This window comes from Bos indicus x Bos taurus, chromosome 7 (genome assembly GCF_003369695.1).
Source record: "Bos indicus x Bos taurus breed Angus x Brahman F1 hybrid chromosome 7, Bos_hybrid_MaternalHap_v2.0, whole genome shotgun sequence".
NCBI classification, from domain to species: Eukaryota; Metazoa; Chordata; class Mammalia; order Artiodactyla; family Bovidae; genus Bos; species Bos indicus x Bos taurus.
In genome coordinates this window covers 103,073,793-103,098,170 of record NC_040082.1, presented here as the reverse complement: position 1 = coordinate 103,098,170, position 24,378 = coordinate 103,073,793, and the positions used below count along the sequence as shown (strand labels likewise).

At 42.3% G+C, this 24,378-nt stretch overlaps 1 pseudogene; it reads right to left on the bottom strand.

Moving 5' to 3' along the window:
* Positions 1 to 1,873: 1,873 nt before the first annotated feature.
* LOC113896482 lies at positions 1,874 to 22,553 on the bottom strand (annotated as a pseudogene).
* Between the last annotated feature and the right edge of the window lie 1,825 nt (positions 22,554 to 24,378).

Below are 24,378 nucleotides of genomic sequence, written 5' to 3'. Positions count from 1 at the left end.
AGTAAAATATTTAGAGCATGTTATTTAACATTATAATAATAGTAGTTATATTAGAAGTAGTTTATAATGACTAAAAGGTCAGTTTTGGAAATGACTGGAAAAGGTCAATTTTCATTCCAATCCCAAAGCGAGGCAATGCCAAAAAATGTTCAAACTACCACACAATTCCACTCATTTCACATGCTGGCAAGGTAGTTTTCAAAAATTCTTCAAGCTAAGCTTCAATAGTAGGTGACCTGAGAAACTCCAGATGTTCAGGCTGGATTTTAAAAAGGCAGAGGAGCCAGAGATCAAATTGCCAACATCTGCTGGATCATAGAAAAAGCAAGAGAATTTCAGAAAAACTTCTGCTGCATTGACTATGCCAAAGCCTTTGACTGTGTGGACCACAACAAACTGTGGAAAATTCTTAAAGAGATGGGAATACCAGACCACCTTACCTGCCTCCTGAGAAATTCTCATGCAAGTCAAGAAGCAACCAGACATGTAACAATGGACTGGTTCCAAATTAGGAAAGGAGTATGTCAAGGCTGTATATTGTCACCCTGCTTATTTAATTTATATGCAGAGTACATCATGCAAAATTCCAGGCTGGATGAGCATAAACTGGAATCAAGATTTCTGGGAGAAATATCAGTAACCTCAGATACGCAGATGACACCACCCTTACGGCAGAAAGTAAAGGGAAACTAGAGAGCCTCTTGATGAAAGAGGAGAGTGGAAAAGCTGGCTTAACACTCAACATTCAAAAAACTAAGATCATGGGATCTGGTCCCATCACTTCATGGCAAATAGATGGGGAAACAAAGAGAAACTTAATTTTCTTGGGTTCCAAAATCACTGCAGATGGTGATTGCAGCCAGCCATGAAATTAAAAGATGCTTGCTCCTTGGAAGAAAAGCTTTGACCAACCTAGGCAGCATATTAAAAAGCAGAGATTACTTTGCCAACAAAAGTTCATATAGTCAAGCTATGGTTTTTCCAGTAGTCATGTGTGAATGTAAGAGTTGGACCATAAAGAAGGCTGAATGCTGAAGAATTGATGCTTTTGAACTGTGGTGTTGGAGAAGACTCTTCAGAGTCCCTTGGACTGCAAGGAGATCAAACCTGTCAATCCTAAAGGAAATCAATCCTTAATATTCATTGGAAGGAATGATGCTGAAGCTGAAGCTCCAGTACTTTGGCTACCTGATGTGAAAAGTCAACTCATTAGAAAAGACCCTGATGCTGGGAGAGATTAAAGGCAGGAAGTGAAGGGGACGACAGAGGTCAAGATGGATGGCATCTCTGACTCAATGGACAATGAGTTTGAGCAAGCTCCAGGAGACAGTGAAGGACAGGGAAGCCTGGTGTGCTGCAGTCCATGTGGTTGCAAAGAGTCGGACACGACTGAGCAACTAAGCAACAACAAATAATGATTAAGATTTAGTCAGTACTTACACTTCCCCTGGTAGTCTTCTAAGATTATAAAAACAAGAATATGTGTGAGTCATTAATTTTCACAATAACTGTATGAGCTAGGTACTTTCTGCATCCCTATTTCACAAATTTAAGAAACAAAGACAAAATGAGTTTAAATAACTTGACCAAGATAATCAGGCAAGGAGTGGATTTTTTCTGTTTTAAAACAATGTTTATGTCTCCTTTCTTTTTTTAATTTATGTTTATTGAGATAACCTGGGTTTATAGCATCATATAAGTTTCATGTATACAACATTATATTTCTACTTCTGTGTAAAAAATAAAGTACTTAAATGAAAAATAAAACTTTTTCTTCTACCCTAAAAAAAAAAAAAAAATAGAAAACCACCCTGAGTTCTAACACTGGGAGACATTAGTTTTTTTCAAAATTAATTGAGTCTAAAAAGCATCCTCATAAAGGCTTAGCAAAGGGGTTCCCAATGAAAAGTTTCCTGAGGGCCCCCTTCAGATCTCAGTTCCTCAGGCTGTAGATGAAGGGGTTCAGCATGTGGGTGACCATGGTGTACATCACTGTGGCTGCCATGTCCCTCTGGGTGGTGTGTGTGGATGTAGGGTTGAAGTAGACCCCAGTGATAGTCCCATAGAAGAGACAGACAACACAAAGGTGAGAGCCATACATGGAGAACGCTTTCATTTCCCCTGGACTGAGAGCACCTTCCACACAGCCACAGTAATAGATGAGTAAGAGGCCATGATGCACACAAAAGGGATGAGAATCACTGAGCCCCCAAGGACCAACACCAGCATCTCATTGACTTGGGTGTCAGAGCAGGAGAGCTTGATCAAAGCATTGAGGTCACAGAAGAAGTGTGGGATCCTATTGGTGCAAAAGGACAAGCAGGACATCAGGATAGCATGGACCATGGAGATGAGGTTGGCTGAGATCCAGGGTATCATTACCAGCAAAGTACACCGAAAGACACTCATGATTGTCATGTAGTGCAGTGGGCTGCAGATGGCCAGGTAGTGATCATAAGCCATGGCTGAGAGAAGCATGCTGTCAGCTTCTGCAAAGGCGATGAAGAAATACATCTGGGCCAGGCAAGCTGAGAAGGAGATGGTGGTGAGCCCACACAGATGGTTCACCAGCATCTTGGGGATGGTGGTGGAGGTAAAGCAGATGTCAAGAAGAGACAAGTTACTGAGGAAGAAATACATGGGGCTGTGGAGGTGAGGGTCCAAGATGATGGCCAGGATGGTGAGAAGATTCCCCAGGCACCCACTCAAATACAGAATGCAGGACAGGCTGAAGAGCACTTGCCTCTGCAGGGGCTTCTGGGGGAGGCCAAGGAGGATGAATTCAGAGACTTGGGTCTGATTGTCCATGTCCAGGCAGAGCTAAAGCCAGAAACAGGGCGTCAACAGTACGTGGGCTCCTGGAGTGAAAACAGATGACCTCATTGCCTTTTCACACTCATCTTTCAAGATGCTTCTCACTTAACCTCGCTGAGCCTCTGTTTCCTCATCTGTTACATGGGATTGATAATTCTAACCTCTTAGGATCACTATAAGGATTAAATGAGAAGAATATATATTAGAAGTTTAAATCCATACACAACATGTAAACTATTTTATTAGTGGGAACTCACAGTGATGCAATCAAAACAGCAGTGTGTTAATTAGCTTGAATGTCACTATTATTCCACAGTGTATACATACATTAAAATATCAAGCTGTATACCTTAATTAAACACATTTTTTATCTGCCAGTTATTCTTCAATAAGGATAGACAGATAAGAAATAAAAGCAAAATAAATAGTCTAAATATTTCAAGGATTTGACTTTATAAATAAAAATAAGTAATAAAAAGTGATTCAGGATCAACCCTGAAGCCAGACAGACTGGGTTTAAAGTTCAGTTCTACCATTTACTAGCTGTGTGATATTAGGCAAGCTACTTAACCTCTCTGTGCCTTAGTTTTCTCACCTGTAAAATGAGGATAATAATAGTACCTGCTCCATAGAGTTGTTGTGAAAATGTGATTAGTTAGCATGTAAAATGCTGAACCTTATGTATTTTTCTGAGAGTTAACATCTTTCAGTGGTTGAGAGCAAGGACCCTTTGGAGGGGTAGAAATTGTTCTCAGTTAAAGGTTACTGATTTAGGTTAGACACACCTGAAGTGTCTCTTCTCTAAAGCACCTGCACAAATAGACTAACCTTGAGCAAGAGAGTTGACATTTATTCCAGGCACTCCACTTGGAACTAGCTGCTTGTCACATGTGTCATCTCAGTCGCTAAGTCATCTCCAATTCTTTACGATCCCATGGACTGTAACCCACCAGTCTCCTCTGTCCAAAGAATTCTCCAGGCAAGAACACTGGAGTGGGTTGCCATTTCCTTCTCCAGGGAATCTTCCCAATTCAGGGATCAGCCTGTGTCTCCTGCATTGCAGGCAGATTCTCTACTGTCTAAGCCATCAGGGAAGCCCATCATTCTATTTAATCCTCAACAACACCATGAGCAGGGAGCTGAGGCTCCAAACCTAACTTCTGCATCACAATAACACTACCCACCCATGCGGCTGTGATGACAAGCACCCTAAATCCTTGTGGATGAAACCGATCAGAATCCTCCCAGCCTCTGAAGGGAAGTTTCAGATGGGGAGTCCTTCCCTGAAACCAGCCATGCTGCAGCTCGTCTTCTGGATTCACTTACCATCAATGACTACTCTACGTGCTAAGTCGATTCAGTAATGTCTGACTCTTTGCAACCCCATGGATTGTAGCCCACCAGGCTCCTCTGTCCATGGCATTCTCCAGGCAAGAATACTAGAGTGCGTTGCCATGTCCTCTTCAAGGGGGTCTTCCCAACCCAGGAATCAAACCCATGTCTCTTATGTCTCCTGATTTGGCAGATGGGTTCTTTACCACTAGTACCACCTGGAAAGCCCTAATGACTACTGTACCTCTGTTGGATTCCAGGACCTCTCAGCCCCCAGGTGTCGTGTTTCCAGGAATTTGGGGCTGCTGCAGCCTCAACTTTGTCTTGCAGCTGTGAAGGAAGAGCATGCTTTCTCAGGGAGCACTCAGCAGAACCACACCAACAGGTTTATAACTGGCTCTTTGTCCTCTGAGCATGATCCCCCAAGAACCTTGTTAGATCAAATACAATCAGCTTATCTTCCTTAGTGGTGCTCTTGAATCTAGCACCCTGTGGAAAAAAGTTTTTATCCCAAAAAGCATTGCCTTTCTTCAGACCTGTCTTTCTTGGTTAACAGAGGGATAGCGTGGTACTCAATATTTCCCATGAAGGAGCTCTTAAATATGTTATTCATATTTAAATGAATATGAATGCTCAATGGTAAAAAATCTGCCTGCCAGTGCAGGAGACATGGGTTCTACCCCTAGTCCAGGAAGATCCCATATGCCACAGAGCAATTAAGCCCATGCGTCCCGACTACGGAAGCCTGTGCTCACAAGGGAAGCCACCACAATGAGAAGCTCATGCAGCAACAAAGATCCAATACAGCCAAAAACAAATAAATAACAACAAAAGAATCAGAGAGTAATTTTAAATGGAATTTAAAATGTTTTTAAAATGTTATTCCTAAAAATGGCTGCAATGTATTCTTTTTTATGTGATTGGACATCCTATGATTTTTACAAAAGCCCAATGAGAAAAGCAATTATGTTTTATGAATTTCACCTCAGTACAAAAAGAAAGATGTTCAGCTTCCATCATGATTTAGGAAATTACAACAAAAACAACAAAATATAACTTTTGGCCTGGAGAAATGCACAGTATGGACAACATTCAGTGTTGGCAAGTATATGAGGAAGTGAGCGTGGCTCATGTACTGCTAGAGGGAGTGTAAATTGCCACAACCCTTTGGGGAGGGCAACTGATAGGTGGAGTTTGACTTGTTGAACATTCATCTATATGGGTTGTTTCTAAATGTTGCCTTTTGGCTATTAAAAATAGTGCTGCTGTGAACATGCATGTATATATATTTGTTTGAGTCTCTGATTTCAGTCTTTGGAAGTATAATCTAAAAATGGTTACTGGGTCTTATGCTAACTCTATGCTTAAGTTTTGGGGGACCCACCAAACCACATCACTAAACAATTTGACATTCCTATGAGCTATGTACAAGGAGAATATCTCTCTAATCCTCACAAACATTTGTTCTCTTTCTGCTCCCCTCCTCTTTTTTTTTTTTTTATTATAGCCATCTTGATGTATGTGAAGTGGTGTGTCATTGTGATTTTGATTTGCACTTCCCTAGTGATTAACGATGCTGAGCATCTCTTCATGCACTTCTAGGCCATTAATACACCTCCTGTGGAGAAATGTTAATTTAAGTCTTTGCCCACTTTTGAAGTTGGATTTTAGGTCTTCTTGTTGCATCATAAGATCTCTTGACATATCCTAGAGCAAATAAATATTTTTTTAAATAAGTGTCCCCTCTTGCTGGGCATCTTCCCAGGCAAACCCAACAACAGGATGAGTCAAGAGGGTTGTGTCTCACAGCAGGAAAGGAGAGCGTGGGATGAATTGAGAGAGAAGCACTGAAACATATACATTTTTGTTGTTCAATTGCTCAGTCGTGTCCGACTCCTTATGACCCACCCCATGGACTGCAGCACAGCAGGTTTCCCTGTCTTTCACTATCTCCCAGAGTTTATTCAAACTCATGTCCATCAAGTCAGTGATGCTATCTAAGCATCTCATCCTCTGCCATCCCTTTCTCCTTTTTCCTTCAGTCTTTCCCCAGCATCAGGGTCTTTTCTAATGAGTTGGCTCTTCGCATCAGGTGGTCAAAGTATTGGAGCTTCAGTTTCAGCAACAGTTCTTTCAATGAATGTCCAGGGTTGATTTCCTTTAGAATTGATTGGTTTACTCTCTTTGCTGTCCAAGGGACTCTCAAGAATCTTCTTCAGCACCACAGTTTAAAAACATCAATTCTCCAGCACTCAGCCTTCTTTATGGTCCAACTCTCACATCTGTACATGACTACTGGAAAAAATAAAGCAGAAATAGATGCTTTTTTCTGGAACTCTCTTGCTTTTTTGATGATCCAATGGATGTTGGCAATTTGATCTCTGGTTCCTCTGCCTTTTCTAAACTCAGCTTGAACATCTGGAAGTTCACAGTTCATGTACTGCTGAAGCCTGGCTTGGAGAACTTTAAGCATTACTTTACTAGCATGTGAGATGAGTGCAATTGTGTGGTAGTTTGAGCATTCTTTGGCATTGCCTTTCTTTGGGATTGGAATGAAAACAGACCTTTTCCAGTCCTGTGGCCATTGCTGAGTTTTCCAAATTTGCTGGCATATTGAGTGCAGCACTTTCACAGCATCATCTTTTAGGATTTGAAATAGTTCAACTGGAATTCCATCACCTCCCTTAGCTTAGTTCGTAGTGATGCTTCCTAAGGCCCACTTGACTTCACATTCCAGGATGTCTGGCTCTAGGCGAGGGATCACACCATCATGATTATCTGAGTCATGAAGATCTTTTTTGTACAGTTCTGTGTATTCTTGCCACTTCTTAATATCTTCTGCTTCTGTTAGGTCCATACAATTTCTGTCCTTTATTGAGCCTATCTTTGTGTGAAATGTTCCCTTGCTATCTCTAATTTTCTTGAAGAGATCTCTAGACTTTCCCATTTCATTCTATTGTTTTCCTCTATTTCTTTGCATTGATCACTGAGGAAGGCTTTCTTATCTCTCCTTGCCATTCTTGGGAACTCTGCATTCAAATGGGTATATCTTTCCTTTTCTCCTCTGTTTTTTGCTTCTCTTCTTTTCACAGCTATTTGTAAGGCCTCCTCAGATAGCCGTTTTGCTTTTTTGCATTTCGTTTTGCGGGGGGGGGGGGGATGGTCTTGATCCTTGTCTCCTATACAATGTCATGAACCTCCATCCATAGATCATCAGGCACTCTGTCTATCAGATCTAGTCCCTTAAATCTATTTCTCACTTCCACTGTATAATCGTAAGGGATTTGATAGGTCTAGTGGTTTTCCCCACTTCCTTCAATTTCAGTCTGAATTTGGCAATATGGGTTCATGATCTGAGCCACAGTCAGCTCCCCGTCTTGTTTTTGCTGACTGTATAGAGCTTCTCCATCCTTGGCTGCAAAGAATATAATCAATCTGATTTCAGTTTGGCCATCTGGTGATGACCATGGCCATCTGGTGATGTCCATGTGTAGAGTCTTCTCTTGTGTTGTTGGAAGAGGGTGTTTGCTATAACCAGTACATTCTCTTGGCAGAACCCTATTAGCCGGTTGCCCTACTTCATTCTGTACTCCATGGCCAAATTTGCCTGTTACTCCAGGTGTTTCTTGACTTTCTACTTTTGCATTCCAGTCCCCTATAATGAAAAGGACATCTTTTGGGGGTGTTAGTTCTAAAAGTTCTTGAAGGTCTTCATAGAACTGTTCAGCTTCACCTTCTTCAGCATTACTGGTCAGGGCACAGACTTAGATTACCATGATATTGAATGGTTTGCCTTGGAAATGAAGAGAGATCATTCTGTCTTTTTTGAGGTTGCATCCAGGTACTGGATTTCGGACTCTTTTGTTGACTATGATGGCTACTCCATTTCTTCCGAGGGATTTCTGCCCACAGTTGTAGATATAATGGTTATCTGAGTTAGAACTGGACATGAACAACAGACTGGTTCCAAATGGGAAAAGGAGTATGTCAAGGCTGTATATTGTCACCCTGCTTATTTAACTTATATGCAGAATACATCATGAGAAACATTGGGCTGGAGGAAGCACAAGCTGAAATCAAGATTGTCAGAAGAAATATCAATAACCTCAGATATGCAGATGACACCACCCTTATGGCAGAAGTGAAGAAGAACTAAAGAGCCTCTTGATGGAGGTGAAAGAGGAGAGTGAAAAAGTTGGCTTCAAGCTCAACATTCAGAAAACTAAGATCATGGCATCGGGTCCCATCACTTCATGGCAAATAGATGGGAAACAGTGGCTGACTTTATTTTGGGGGGCTCCAAAATCACTGCACATGGTGATTGCAGCCATGAAATTAAAAAAACACTTATTCCTTGGAAGGAAAGTTATGACCAACATAGACAGCATATTAAAAAGCAGAGACATTACTTTTGTCAACAAAGGTCCTACTAGTCAAGGCTATGGTTTTTCCAGTAGTCATGTATGGATGTGAGAGTTGGACCATAAAGAAAGCTGAGCACCGAAAAATTGATGCTTTTGAACTGTGGTGTTAGAGAAGACTCTTGAGAGTCCCTTGGTCTGTAAGGAGATCCAACCAGTCCATCCTAAAGGGGATCAGTCCTGGGTGTTCATTGGTAGGACTGATGCTGAAGCTGAAATTCCAGCACTTTGGCCACCTGATGTGAAGAGCTGACTTATTTGAAAAGACCCTGATGTTGGGAAAGATTGAAGGCAGAAGGAGAAGGGGACGACAGAGGATGAGATGGTTGGATGGCATCACCGACTCAAGGGACATGAGTTTGGGTAAATTCCGGGAGTTGGTGATGGACAGGGAGGCCTGGCATGCTGCGGTTCATGGGGTCCCAAAGAGTTGGACACAACTGAGCAACTAAACTGAACTGAACTGGAAAAAAAAAAACATAGTTTGAAACATATACATTACCATGTGTAAAATAGATAGCTAGAAGGAAGTGGCTGTATGACACAAGGATCTCATCCTGGTGCTCTGTAACTACCTAGAGGGGTGGGTTGGGTGGGAGGTGAGAGAGAAGTTTAAGAGGGAGAGGATATATGTATATTTATGGTTGATTCACATCTTCCAATTAAAAATAATATTTTTTTAAGTTAAGAAAAAAGAAAAGAGGGTTGTTTCCATGCAAGTCGTGGTAGGTCCTGCCCCCAGCTCAACTTTTTTGCTCATCCTGGGACTGCCTTGAGCATCAATTCAGATATGTCTGTAATACAGTGAGGTAAGTCACTCAGTTGTGTCCAACTCTTTGCGACCCCATGGACAGTAGCACACCAGACCCTTCCGTCCATGGTATTCTCCAGGCAAGAATACTGGAGTGGGTAGCCATTCCATTCTCAGGGGATCTGCCAGGCTCAGGGACTGAACCCAGGTCTCCTGCATTGAAAGCAGATTTTTCACCAGCGAGCCACCAGGAAAATCTGAATATAGTCAGCTAAGGAGGCACTGACTATGTGCAGAGCACTGTGTGGTCACTGGAGAAACAATAACAAATAACCAAAGTCTCTTTAAGCCACAGCCTCACAGCTTTGCAAAGCTTTTCTCACAGGCAGAACATGTGCGTTTCTGGATTCCTCCACTGGGTTTAACATGGGCGATAATCAGTGATTATTAGTTCATGTTGTTTCATTCTCCTAAACATTTATCCATTCCCTGCTGAGTGCCAGGCTGCTGCTCACAGCTTCAGACAAAGAGATGGGTCATCTTCATCCTTCCCTGAAGAATATTGTTCTCTACCTCCTCCTTCCACTGTACCATGCTCTTGAGTTAGGGAGTGTGTGGCAGTTTTCCTTCTTTTTAATTTGATACCAAATGTGGGTGGCACTAGTGGTAAAGAACCCACCTGTCAATGCAGGAGACATGAGAGAGGCAAGTTCGATCCCTGGTTTGGGCAGATCCCCTGGAGGAGGGCATGGCAACCCACTCTAGTATTCTTGCCTGGAGCATCTCATGGACAGAGGAGCCTGGTGGGCTACAGTCCATAAGGTTGCACAGTGTCAGATATGACTGAAGTGACTTAGCACACACACATGAAATCTAGTGGACACTCTAGTGTTTGTGGCTGTTTAATTGTAGGTGGGGGCTTCCCTGGTGGCTCAGTTGTAAAGAACCCATCTGCCAATGCAGGAGAAATGAGTTCAATCCCTGGGTTGGAAAGATCCCCTGGAGAAGGAAATGACAACACACTCCAGTATTCTTGCCTGGGAAATTCCATGGACAGAGACTTTGCAGGCTACAGTCCATGGGGTTGCAAAAAAGCCAGACATGACTTAGTGACTAAACAACAATTGTAGATGGTTTCCTTTTTCAGTCTTTTTACCTCAAAAGTTTTCAGGAAATGGAAAGGGACAGTAACCCTCCGAGGAGTCTGTCACATCTTAACTGCATTTATCTCCCAGCAGCTGAATGACTTGTGCTCTGATCTGTTTCCCTCTCTTATCTAAAAGCTCTTAGTAGAATCAGATTTCAGTCATCTTTCCTCTCTAGCACACAGAAGGCGTGCCATACTTGTTTCTAAGATAAATTTCCAGCCAAGGAATAGAAGGGTAAGTTGAGTTGAAGTGCTCTTTCGTTTCTTCATCAGCATCTTGCTGAAGAGACATCCTATTTCTGAGACAAATGGTTGCCAGTCATTAGAGGAAGGGAACCATGTTTGATCTACTCTTTGATAACTTGGAGGAGTCAGAACAGCTACACTAGCTAGTTGGTTGGTAAGCATGACCAGCCTTGAGCTAGCACTTATCTCCAGCTCAGAGAACGTCAAGCCCCAACCACTATGCATTCGACAGATGTGTGTGTGAAATATCTGAGCCCATCATTGGGGAGACTACTAGTGACCAGAACAAACATGATATCTGCCTTGATGGGACATACAGTGAAGGGGAAAAGGCAGATGATAACTGAATTTAGAAAAAAGTGCAGAATATGAGAAATGGAAGATGGTGCCTTCAAGACAACCCAATCCGTACTTAGATATCTTCACACAGGCTTTAAAATGTTTCACTTAAAGACACTGGAATACCTGTAGTGTCGGGAGCTGCGTTAGGCATTATTGACAAAATGGAGGCATGGCCCCCAGCCCCCTCTCCTCATTCCGCAGGCACAGACCCGGGATTAAGGAGTTAGGCCTTGTAATTCTGACTTGTCTTTTCCTCTCCTCGGCTGAGTTGACTGAAAAGGAATATTAAGGTGCTTATTTTTCTTGAGAGAAGCATGAGAAGGCACAAAGCCTTCTGCAGCTGTGCTCAGAAAATAATTCATAAAGTTAATCACTGACATTTGTTCAAGGACTTTTACAAAAGAGTGTTTCAGTATGAGAACATAGGCCGTAGCTTGAGGCCATGGGAGGGATTGCTATCTGAAGCCTATTTGTGAGGAGAATGTTTATGGCAAAGGAGTTTACTGAATTTAGGGCTTAGAAATAATTAAAATAGAAGTTAAAGATTTAAGGAATGTTGTAAAGTTAGCATATTTTACTATAGCTTATAGAAGTTAGGAATTTTTAGAGATACTATAGCTAGAAGACTTTTTAAGAGATAGTGAGCTCAGGATGTTAGGGGCAAACAGGATTTAGAAAGATAAGTAGTAAACTAAGGAATGTAGCATGAGTTACCATGTAATCACAAGTTAACATTAGGACACATTAGAGGAGGTAGATAATAGATGATAAGACTGATTCCCAGAGAATCACTGAAACAGGAACTCTGTTTGAAAAGCAACAATGATTTATGGAGATAATAAATCTGGGAGAGGGGGAACTGAAAATGTCAAACCTCTGGCCTAATGTTTTTGTAAAAGTATAAAAGAGAATCTTAAACTTGTAATAAAGAGGCAGCCCAAAAGAAAACTGAGAGGCTGCCTCATCGCCGACACCGTTCACCTCTTCAGGTTGAATCCCTGGTTGCTGGAGTTGGACTCCGGCACTGTAATTATTAAAGCCACTTAATATTTGGGTGCAATAGTAAATGTGATCTTTTCTAAATATTTCTGTGTCTCTCAGTTTGTTCTTGGTTTATAAAAATGCAATTAATCACTCTATTGACTCTGAACGCAGAAAACTTGGTACATGCTGCTGCTGCTGCTACTGCTGCTAAGTCGCTTCAGTCGTGTCTGACTCTGTGCAACCCCATGGACTGCAGCCTACCAGGCTTCTCTGTCCATGGGATTCTCCAGGCAAGAACACTGGAGTGGGTTGCCATTTCCTTCTCCATGGTACATGCTAATAAACACTAAAGGTGAAGGTAGATTCGTGTTTCTGTAAATACAAGTGATACACCAGCGAAAAATTATGGTTTTGTATTTTCCTTTCCAAATTTTCATACTTTTGTTTATTGGTTTTATTAATAAAGTTTTGTTTTATCTTAATTAATTTATTTTTTATTTTCTTAAATTTATTTATTTTAATAGGAGGATAATTACTTTACTTTTTTTTAACAGTTTTTTCCATACATCAATATGAATCAACCATAGGCATATATTTGTCCCCTCCATTCTATACCCACCTCCCACCTCCCTCCCCACCCCATCCCTCCAAGTTGTCACAGAGCATTGGCTTTGTTTGCCCAAAAGCATACATTAAACTCCCAAAGGCTCTCTATTTGACATATGGTAATGTATATATTTCTGTGCGATTCTGTCAAATCATTTGGTTTCTGCCATACAACAGCCATAGATATACATATGTCCCCTCCCTCTTGAGCCTCCCTCTCACCTCCCACCCCATTCCACCCCTCTATGTTGTCACTGAGCACTTGATTTGAGCTCCCTGCATCACACAGCAAATTCCCACTGGCCTTCTATTCTGAATATGGCAATGGATATATTTCAGTGCTACTCATTCGATTTGTCCCACCCTCTCCTTCCCCCGCTGTGTCCACAAGACTGTTCTCTGTGTCTGCATCTCCACTGCTGCCCTGCAAATAGGTTCATCAGTACCAACTTTCTAGATTCCATATCTGTGCATTAATGTATGATATTTGTTTTTCTCTCCCTGACTTACTTCAGTCTGTATAATAGGCTCTAGGTTCATCCACCTCATTTGAACTGACCCAAATGTGTTCCTTTTTATAGCTGAGTAATATTCTATTGTATATATGTACCATGACTTCTTTATTCATTTCTTGGCTTTTGTTTTGTTGTGCCTTACTGCTTCATCCAGGACAACCATTAGAATGTGGAAGAAAACTCATGCCGTTAGCACGTCTAACAAACCCATATATTGTTCCTGAGCAAAAATGCAATGCTCTCAACACTAAACTGTTAAATATGATACTTACAGGCCAGTTTTGTGTAAACAGCATTTTGGTTAAAGTGTTTCCCTTCTACTACCAGTTTGCTGAGTTTATTTTTAATATTTATTTGGCTGTTGGGTCTTAGTTGTGGCATATGGGATCTTTCATTGCAGTGTGTGGTTTCTTCATTGTAGCACATCAGTTTACTTGCCCCACAGCATGTGGAATCTTAATTCTCCGACCGGGGATTGAACCTGTATCCCCTGCATTGGAAGGCAGATTCATAACCACTGGACCACCAAGGAAGTCTCTGAGTTTCTTTTTGAATCGTGTTTACCTTATATGAGTTATTTTAAATTGCATTGATTAATTTAAAATTTTATGTATATTATTCCTATAGACATAAATTAGAAGAAATATATAACTAGCTCCTGTGTCTCACTTTTAATAATTACAACACTTGGCCAAGGTTTTCAATTACTTGATATATTATTTTAAAGAAAATCCCACACTATACATAAATTTACCCATAATTACTTATTATGTATTGCTACTCTATCTATTTACCTACCTATCATGCCATTAGGACATCTAACAAGCAAATAAAAATGCCTCATATTTCCTGATACAAATGATGTTTAAATACTGTGATTTCTTCAAAAATGACTGTTTGAAATAAAAATCCAAACATGTTACACATGTTTATTTAGCTATGTCTTTAAGTTTCTTTTACTTTCTAACAATCCTACTTTTTCCTTTATTTGTATTATTTTGGGCATAAAAATCAGATTCTTTGCCCTGTAGAAAGTCCTACATGATACATATCACATATCATGTTCTATATGATACATGTTAGTATCATGTCCTGCATGATACATTTTTCTCATTGTTCCATCTTGGTGTCATTTTAACTGAACCCCAACATAATTTAGACAGAGAAACAAGAGAGGAGAAAGATGCTACCAAAAGAACTGGGGCTTGCAAGAAGACTCCCTTTTCTGCAGTGAAGTTAGGAAATTGTTCTGAGGTTATGCCTAATAATCTCTCCCAAGCCTGGAGATAGAGGAAAGGCAGCAGGCTCAGCAGACCTGTGGCTTCTTGCAGATCCAGGAATAACTGTACCAATATGTATTACATTCATCAGACAACCAGAACTCAGACTTCTTCATGTAGACAGTCATGGCAAAAAGATTCATTAGAAGGCCAGTTGCTGTGAAAACACACAAAGCATCAGCTGAGTCCCTTAACCACAGTGTTGGCACTCTAGCCATGCCCAGCTGGAACTCTTACCAACAAAGTCCCAGAAGAGGATTGAGCCACTGGGTGAGAGTCTATCCCTAAAGATACACGAAATCTAAGAAATAACCATATCTTGTAACAAGCCATACCTCATACAGTAGGGAACTACTGGCATTGAAGACATATCATTACCTGCTGTGAGGGATTATCCTGTACATTATAGGATACTGAGCAGCATCTGTGGTCCCTGCCCACTAGGTGCCAGTAGCAGCCACTCTATCATGGCAACCAAAAATATCCCAGACAGTGCCAAATATCTAGTCGGGGGAGGGGGGGACATCACAAGCATCTGATGCAAGATCTTGCATTATAAATAAAATAAATGAGGCTCAGGTGGGCAGGTGACTTAAAATCTCTAGATCTAGGAGATTAAGTTTGACAACATGATGCATTTGAGTGTCTGGCATATAATAGGTATTATGTCTGCCAAGTGATCCATATCCTCCTTTATAAATGTTTCTTAAAATGTTTGCAACCCTCATTCATTCATTCCAAAACTGTGTTGTGCACCTGCTGTGTACCAAGCCTTGTACCAGATATTGGAGTCACATAGATGTGTGGGATGCCTGCCTACTTACTCTAAAGAAGCAGCTCACCTGATGGATTATATGTGTATAAGGAAAGGAAGATCGTATTAAACACAGGCACAAAACTCTGCATAGTGTGTGGCTGGGATATTAAGGGAGTTGAATTAATTCATGCTGGGCACGGGATAGATTGCTGTATGGGGCACAGTATCTGTATGGAGCCCTGTTGAGCACAGGGCTCTGCAGGCGTAATGCAATTCACCAAATCAACAGAATGTGTTCTAGTCAAATGATACAGCAGGAACAAGAATAGAAGGATAAAGATACATAAATATGCAAGACATTCCTTTAAAAAGTAGGAACAGAACTATCCTATGACACAATAATCCCACTACTAGGCATATACCTTGAGAAAACAATAACTGAGAGAGATGCATATACCCCAATGTTCATTGCAGCACTATTTACAATAGCTAGGACATGGAAGCAATCTAGAAGTCCATTGACAGACTGATGGATAAAGAAGCTGTGGTACATATATACAATGGAATATTACTCAGCCATAAAAAGAACACATTTGAGTCAATACTAATGATGTGGATGACCCTACAGCCTATAATACAGTGAAGTTAAGTCAGAAAAAGAAAAACAAATTTCATATATCAACACATATACACAGAATCTAGAGGGGGGCTTCCCTGGTGGCTCAGTGGTAAAGAATCCACCTGCAATGCAGGAGTTGCATGAAATGCAGGTCTGATCCCTGGGTGGGGAAGATCCCCTGGAGGTGGGCATGCAACCCACTCTAATATTCTTGCCTAGAGAATCCCATGGACAGAAGAGCCTGGTGGGCTACAGTCCATAGGGTCACAAAGAGTCAGACACAAGTGAAGCGACTTAGCATGCATGAATGGAGATACAGACATAGAGAACAGACTTGTGAAAATAGTGGGAGATGGAGAGGGTGGGATGAATTGAGAGAGTAGCATGGAAACATATACATTACCCTATGTAAAACAGATAGCCAGTGGGAGTTTGCTGTACAAATCAGGGAAGCCAAAACCAGGGCTCTGTGACAACCTAGAGGGATGGGATGGGGTGGGAGGTGGGAGGGGGCTTCAAGAGGGAGGGGATATATGCATACCAATGGCTGATTCATGTTGATCTACAGCAGAGGCCAATATGATATTATTGCAAAGCAATTATCCTCCAATTAAAAATAAATAAAAATTTTAACTGCAAGACAAGGTCCATGAATTATTAGGCACGTAGCTGTGGCAAGGAACTGGAGAGCACTTGGGAGTACAGGAAATGAGATGGTGAAGATAAGTGGCACCCAATTTGTGGGCACGGAAAGGTGCCATCATAAAGATTCTGGACTATGAGTGTGCAACTGAGGAGTTAAATGTTTTCTAAAACTATATCAAAGACATATTTTAGAAAGCTGGCACCCTGGACTTGACTACGGCATGATTTGCTGAAGGTAAGACTACATGTAGGAAATATAATAATTGTCTTGAGACCTGAGCTGAGGTGGAAGCAGAAGGGATACAAGAAAATAAATGTACACAAGACGGTCCAGGAGGCTTGGGGTGCAGTTCTGGGAAGACCTTTGGAAGTGAAGGAAAGTTCAAACACAGGTGATGATCAGAACATGAGGTCACTGAATGATATGCTGAGGAGTTAGGACTAGATCCCCTGGGTAGTCACTCTCCTCTCTTGCCTCTCCTAAATTCTGTTCTATAGGACACTAGAGACTCTGAAAGTGAAAGTGTTAGTTGCTCAGTCTTGTCCAACTCTTTGTGACCCCATGGACTGTAGTTGGCCAGGCTCCTCTGTCCATGGGATTTTCCAGGCAAGAATACTGGAGTGGTTTGCCATTTCCTACTCCAGGGGATCTTCCTGACCCAGGGATCAAATCTGTGTCTCCTGTAGCTCCTGCATTGGCAGGCAGATTCTTTACCATCTGAGCCACCAGAGAAGTCCCTAGAGAGTCTAGATAGGACCAGATGAGCTCTTAATAAGCTTGGCACGTCACACATTGCCTACTCTTCTCCTTAAAGTGCTCAATTCCTTTTAATGTAGCAGAAGTCCTATAATAAGGAACTTCCTGTTTAGTGTTTCCTTTTTATATACACTTCCCTTGTGGCTCAGCTGGTAAAGAATCTGCCTGCAATGCTGGAGACATGGGTTTGATCCCTGAGTTGGGAAGATCCTCTGGAGAAAGGAAAGGCTACCCACTCCAGTATTCTGGCCTGGAGAATTTCATGGACTGTATAGTCCATGGGGTCGCAAAGAGTCAGACACAACTGAGTGACTTTCATTTTCACTCTTTTTTTTTTTTCTCAGTCTTTTTTTTTTTTTTAATTTTTTAACTTTACAATATTGTATTGGTTTAGCCATATATTATTGCAAAACAATCCATGTAATACAGATGAAAGTAAAAATCCATTTTTACCAACCACTCATCCTTATTCCAAACTCATTCCAGTCCCCTTCCAGAACAATGATCGTTTCCAGTTTGGTCCTATATTTCTGGAAATTTCTATGTAAATAGATACATATTTTTTTTTTTACAAAAAATATAATTTTCAGGGAAATCAAATTGATACACATTTTGATACATATTTTCCCAAAACCTGCTTTTTTCACTTTGTAACATATTTATTCCTTTTCCAGTCCTGTGGCCACTGCTGAGTTTTCCAACCTTGCTGGCATATTGAGTGCAGCACTTTCACAGCATCATCCCTCAGGAAAAGGTCAGTTTTCATTCCAATCCCTAAGAAAAGCAATGCCAAAAAATGCTCAAACTACCGCACAATTGCACTCATCTCACACGCTAGTAAAGTAACGTTCAAAATTCTCCAAGCCAGACTTCAGCAATATGTGAACCGTGAACTTCTTGATGTTCAAGCTGGTTTTAGAAAAGGCAGAGGAACCAGAGATCAAATTGCCAACATCCGCTGGATCATGGAAAAGGCAAGAGAGTTCCAGAAAAACATCTATTTCTGCTTTATTGACTATGCCAAAGCCTTTGACTGTGCAGATCACAATAAACTGTGGAAAATTCTGAAACAGATGGGAATACCAGACCACCTGATCTGCCTCTTGAGAAATCTGTATGCAGGTCAGGAAGCAACAGTTAGAACTGGACATGGAACAACAGACTGGTTCCAAATAGGAAAAGGAGTACATCAAGGCTGTATATTGTTATCCTGCTTATTTAACTTATATGCAGAGTACATCATGAGAAATGCTGGACTGGAAGAAACACAAGCTGGAATCAAGATTGCTGGGAGAAATATCAATAACCTCAGATATGCAGATGACACCACCCTTATGGCAGAAAGTGAAGAGGAACTAAAAAGCCTCTTGATGAAAGTGAAAGAGGAGAGTGAAAAAGTTGGCTTAAAGCTCAACATTCAGAAAACGAAGATCATGGCATCTGGTCCCATCACTTCATGGGAAATAGATGGGGAAACAGTGGAAACAGTGTCAGACTTTATTTTTCTGGGCTCCAAAATCACTGCAGATGGTGACTGCAGCCATGAAATTAAAAACGCCTACTCCTTGGAAAGAAAGTTATGACCAACCTAGATAGCATATTCAAAAGCAGAGACATTACTTTGCCAACAAGGGTTCATCTAGTCAAGGCTATGGTTTTTCCTGTGGTCATGTATGGATGTGAGAGTTGGACTGTGAAGAAAGCTGATTGCCCAAGAATTGATGCTTTTGAACTGTGGTGTTGGAGAAGACTCTAGAGAGTCCCTTGGATTGCAAGGAGATCCAACCAGTGCATTCTGAAGGAGATCAGCCCTGGGATTTCTTTGGAAGGAATGATGCTAAAGCTGAAACTCCAGTACTTTGGCCACCTCATGTGAAGAGTTGACTCATTGGAAAAGACTCTGATGCTGGGAAGGATTGGGGGCAGGAGGAGAAGGGGACGACAGAGGATGAGATGGCTGGATGGCATCACTGACTCGATGGACGTGAGTTTGAGTGAACTCTGGGAGTTGGTGATGGACAGGGAGGTTTGGCATGCTGCAATTCATGGGGTCACAAAGAGTTGGACACGACTGAGCAACTGAACTGAACTGAACATATTTATTGTTCAAACATGGGTCTAACTTAATTTTTTTAAGTTACTTTGTGTGAATATGCCACATTTGTTTTGTCACTCCTCAAGAGACATTTAAGAATCAATAATCTGTGACCACTGCAGACAATGCTGAACTGCACATCCTTATACACATATGCAGATGTTTCTCTGGAATAGATACCAAGAGGTGAAAATTCTGGGAATAATATATACATTTTAAATCTTAATAGATCTTGTTGGCCTAAACCAAACTGCCTGTCACATTTTCCATTGTCACGCATAATGTTATTTTGTTAGTGTCAAGTGTGTGTGTGCGCATGCAAACCATAATCAAACAACATTAGATAGGATATATGTATACCTGTTTAAGGCTGTTAATTATGGTTTGCACACAAACAAATGACACTAACAAAGTAACATTAAGCATGACAATTGGAAATATGACTGGCAGTTTGGTTTAGGTCAAAATCAGATCCTTGAGGGAATTGAGGATCTACGGGAAGATGGTTCCAAGATCCATCTTCCAATGAGAAAGACTACAACAGGGGCACTCACATGAAGATAGGGACTGAGCCATGGGACAGACTGCAACAGAGACACTCGCGTGAAGGTAGGCACTAAGCCATCTTGCCACTTGTAAATGCCTTTTGAGTACTGTTTCCTGAGGGCAATCCAGTATGGGAAATCTCCTTGTAGACTCAAGAATGTCTGTGTGGGGAGAGGGCAGTTTAAGTCAAGCAATACTACAGCCAGAGGTGGGGATGGTGGTAGATGCACTCTAAGAACTGGGCTAACCTATGAGACTCCATGGATAGGGATGTCACCCCATGTCACAGCTGAACACGCTAACCGAGAGCTCTGAGTTGACCTCCACATCCACCATTATTACAGCCGATGCAGTCAGCACATTACCAACACTTGTGATCCTTAGGCTCCTCATCTGTAAACTGGACATAACAATGGCAGGTGCCTTCTAGGATTTTTCTGGAAGGTCCAGTGAGGGAATAAGAGCTTAGTGTGTTTCCTCATTGAGCATTGGGTAGGAACTACTTGGGAGTGTTACTTAAGGGCATACAGCCATGGACAGGATAAAGAGTTTGGACACTACCCCATAGAAATGGTTCTGGCCATCAGTTGGATTCCGCTGACCAACACTGAGTTCTGGTGTGTGTCCAACCTGGTTCCAGCATTAGGGACTCAAGGGTGAGTCAGATCCACCTCCTTTTTCTGGGGGCAGCAGCACATGTGGGGACAGGGACCCATGATCTGGCAGCACATCCCAGTGTTGAAGAACAGAGAGTGGAAAGAATGCTGAGGAACAATGTTAGATCTGATAGTGAAGAAGGAGTAGGAATTATCCACACAGATTAAGGGAGGGAGGGCATTTCAGACAGAAGGGCCAGGAAGTAGAATTGGTCAGAAGCAGGTCACAAAAGAAGGCTGGCCAACTCTACTTGCCAACAGACTGGATATGTTATATGAAGCACAGAATGAAGATCTGCATTAGATTCTACAGGGGACAAAGACATCAGTTTGCATTGGCCACAAGGACCCCCAAGGCATCCCTTCCTCCTTCTCACCTGCTCTGCTTGGCTGTTGATGATGACCAGGTGAGCATCCTCCTCAGCACAGTGACCCATGGCTTTGAGCCAGGGGGTTCATCAGTGGAAAAATTGTAGCAGGATCCCTGGAATGCCTTCCAGGTCTTTGGGCAGGACTCACAGGAGGAGTCTGGGAAAGGGTAAAGAGGTCAGGTCAGCTGGGGCTGGTAGCTGCTCTGGTCACTGAATGCAGACACCAATGAAATGACTTGAATTTGACCCACCTGTGCATCCTTGACACTATGCAAAAGTGAAACACACTGGCTTGCTAGTTGTCCACTGAAGGGATGGACCTTATCAGAGGTAGAATGCAAAGCAGGGTTGCCTCAGACTTTGTGTTAACTTCAACCGTGACAGGGGTTTGATTGAAATAACCCACATGACACACTCCTATGCTACAAGAACTGCTGCCATCAACAGTGCTGGAAAGAGCAACCTCCCTCTCCAAACTCTGATTTTCACCACTCAAACCACCCTATCTCCTTACCATTGCCCGCCCTCACAGCCTCCATTTACCAGAAGATTTCTCCCCGAATGATGTCTCATTTGTGTCCAGCATCTGCCAGACCCTGTAGAACTGAGAGACCCATAGAGAAAGGCTGATCGAAACCTAGTGGTATACATGGTTTCCAAAGAAGCCCACCATTCTGATCAGCACTCACATTTGATGTCCAGTTGCTTCAGTTCTTCCTGCATCTGGTTTATGAACTGTAAGACTAAGGAGATAAAAGCGATATACTCTAGAGCTTTAGACACAGTTTTTTCACATCCCCCCAAATTCTCCAGGCTGAGATGGGGAGGGCAGTTTCTTGCTGAAGTCATAGGTTCAGGAACAGAGTCCAGCCACCCCTTACTGCTCCATCTTCCTCACAGCCCCATAAAACCCTCTTCTCAAGACGAGATTTGAGGTCCCAGTCTATCGGATCACCTTTCCCACTGGTCCTGCCAACTTACCTTCAGCTGGAACTGCACCAAGGATCAGAACTAACAGAAGCAGCATCAGGGTCACTGTCAGGCAGAAAAATTTCCAGGGATCATCCTGGGGAGGCTTTTGATCCTGCTGTGCTGTACAGACAGGAGCAAGAGTGAATCAGCAGGATATCCCGCACACAGTGCGAGAAAGGGCTTCCCAGGTGGCGATAGTGATAAAGAACTTGCCTGCCAATGTAGGAGACGTAAGAGATGCAGGTTAGATCCCTGGGTCAGGAAGATCCCCTGGAGGAAGAAATGGCAACTCACTCCAGTATTCTTCTTTGGGAAGTCCCATGGACAGAGGAGCCTGGCAGAGCTACAGTTTATGGGGTCACAAAGAGTCGGACACGACTGAAGCGACTGAGCACAGCACTCAGAGTCAGGAAAAGTGCCGATATAGTGCAAGGCTGTGGAGGGCTGAGACTGTATCACTCACTGGAGTAGGAAGTGGTAAGTGATCACTGGTATTGCGGAAGGTGTCTACTCCTGCCTCACCTGGGTCCCTGGGACGGGGCAGAGATTTTCCCCCCATTGGTGTGCAGTCCTGCAGGCTGCTGCTCTCTGTGCCTATATCCAGCTGTAGCTGCAGCTCCTTCTGCTCTAGCCACCCACAGCCCTTCTGGTTTAACTGAAGACACGCCCTTGCTATGTGGGGAAATGCCACCCCCATGTAAACCATCAGATATTTCCTATCTGGTTCAGCAAAGCCCCTGAGTTCTCTAGATGGCTTATCATCATTCATATCATGGGAAAATGATACTGGCACCTTGGAGAAGGTATTCTGCTCCCAGTATATTCTCTACAGCTTTCATTTCTGCTGCCCCAGAAATCTGCCCCGAGGGCTCTGGTGCATTTGTGTCTTAAGGCTTCAGGTCACAGTTGTTTCAAAAGACATTGCATTTTCTCAGAGATAAAATTGTGTTAATTTCAACATTGGCGTTCTTTTTATGACTCTTCTCTCAGAGCATGTGGCTGATCATTCCCCACATATTGATGTTTTATAACTTTACATTTTAATGGAGAACATGATGCAATAAGGAAGAGAAGCAAGTGAATGTTGATGGAGAGGCTTCTGTTTGTCAAACCCATTTTTAGGGAACTTTCATACCGTGTCATTTTTTTTAAGAGGAAGTCTTTTTTAATTGGTTATTTATTTATTTATGGTTGTTCTGGGTCTTTGTTGAAGTGCAGGCTTTGTGTGTGTATGTGTGTGTGTGTGTGTGTGTGTGTGTACATTATTTTTGGAATCTACCCAGCTTGGGATTCTCTGAGTTCCTTCAATCTGTCTTTTGATTATCTTTCATAATTTTTATAAAATTCTCAGAATTCTGAGCCCCATATCTCTTATTTATTTACTATAATCTGAGATATGCCACCTAAATTCTCAAACTGTTTTCTTATTTGTAAAATGGAAATAACTAGAATACCTGCCTATCTGCATTGAGAACATGGTATTTGGTGGTTCAGGCTTCCCTGGTGGCTCAGCGGTAAAGAATCCACCTGCCAGTGCAGGAGATGCAGGAGAAGTGGGCTCAATCCCTGGATTGGGAAGATCCCCTGGAGAAGGAAATGGTAACCCACTCCAGTATTCTTGCCTGGGAAATCCCATGGACAGAGGAGAATGGCAGGCTACAGTCCATGGGGTCACAAAAGAGTCAGACACGACTTAGCAACTAAAAGAACAACAACAATCTTGTGGTTCACAAGCCCCTGATAAGCACCTCTATAGATCTTTTTAAAAGTACAATTATACTCTTAGAATTGACCAAGCAGGACACCTACCTGCATCCTGAATATCTGAGGATCTTCAGTTTCAAGTATCTTCCTGAGGCAGTACTTCTCTGCTCTCTGGGACCAGACAAAACTGTCAGTGCCTTCTAGGAGAAGCACTCAAAGCCTTCAGGGTCATACTGGGTTTTGCGTGGGTCCCAGTCACAGGAAAGAATTGTCTCAAAAGTATCACTCTCCTCCGGTACTTGTCATCTGCAAGAACAACCCTTATCACCATTTCTCTCTTTAGAGAGGGCACTCAACCCACAAGCCCACACATGGGGTTGACCGGAAGCCTGAAGCTGCTCTGAGATTTGTACTCATACCTCTTAGTACCCTATTTCTTTCATAGGTATGGTGGCAGTCTGATGGTGGTAACACACTGGTTATGGAAGACACTCACCATGGACCTAGGATGAATTCAGAGATCTAGTCTACAGATGGGTCAACACCAGCCCTGGAGCCTGAGTTGCTTGTGGTCCTATGCATCTGCTTGTGTGTTCATTCTCTGGATGCGGTCTCTGGTCTATATTTTTCAAAGCAGGCAGGGATGGTGGCAGGAGTCCTTTCCCCTGTACATTCTCAGATGCTAACCCCACTTCCCCCCCCCACCCCAGTATGGTCTCCCACAGGTCAGCCACAGGCTCTACACCACATCTCTAGCCATCCACCAAGGATGGACAAGACTTGGTCTTCCCAATGTATTTGAAACTGTTGCTCTATAA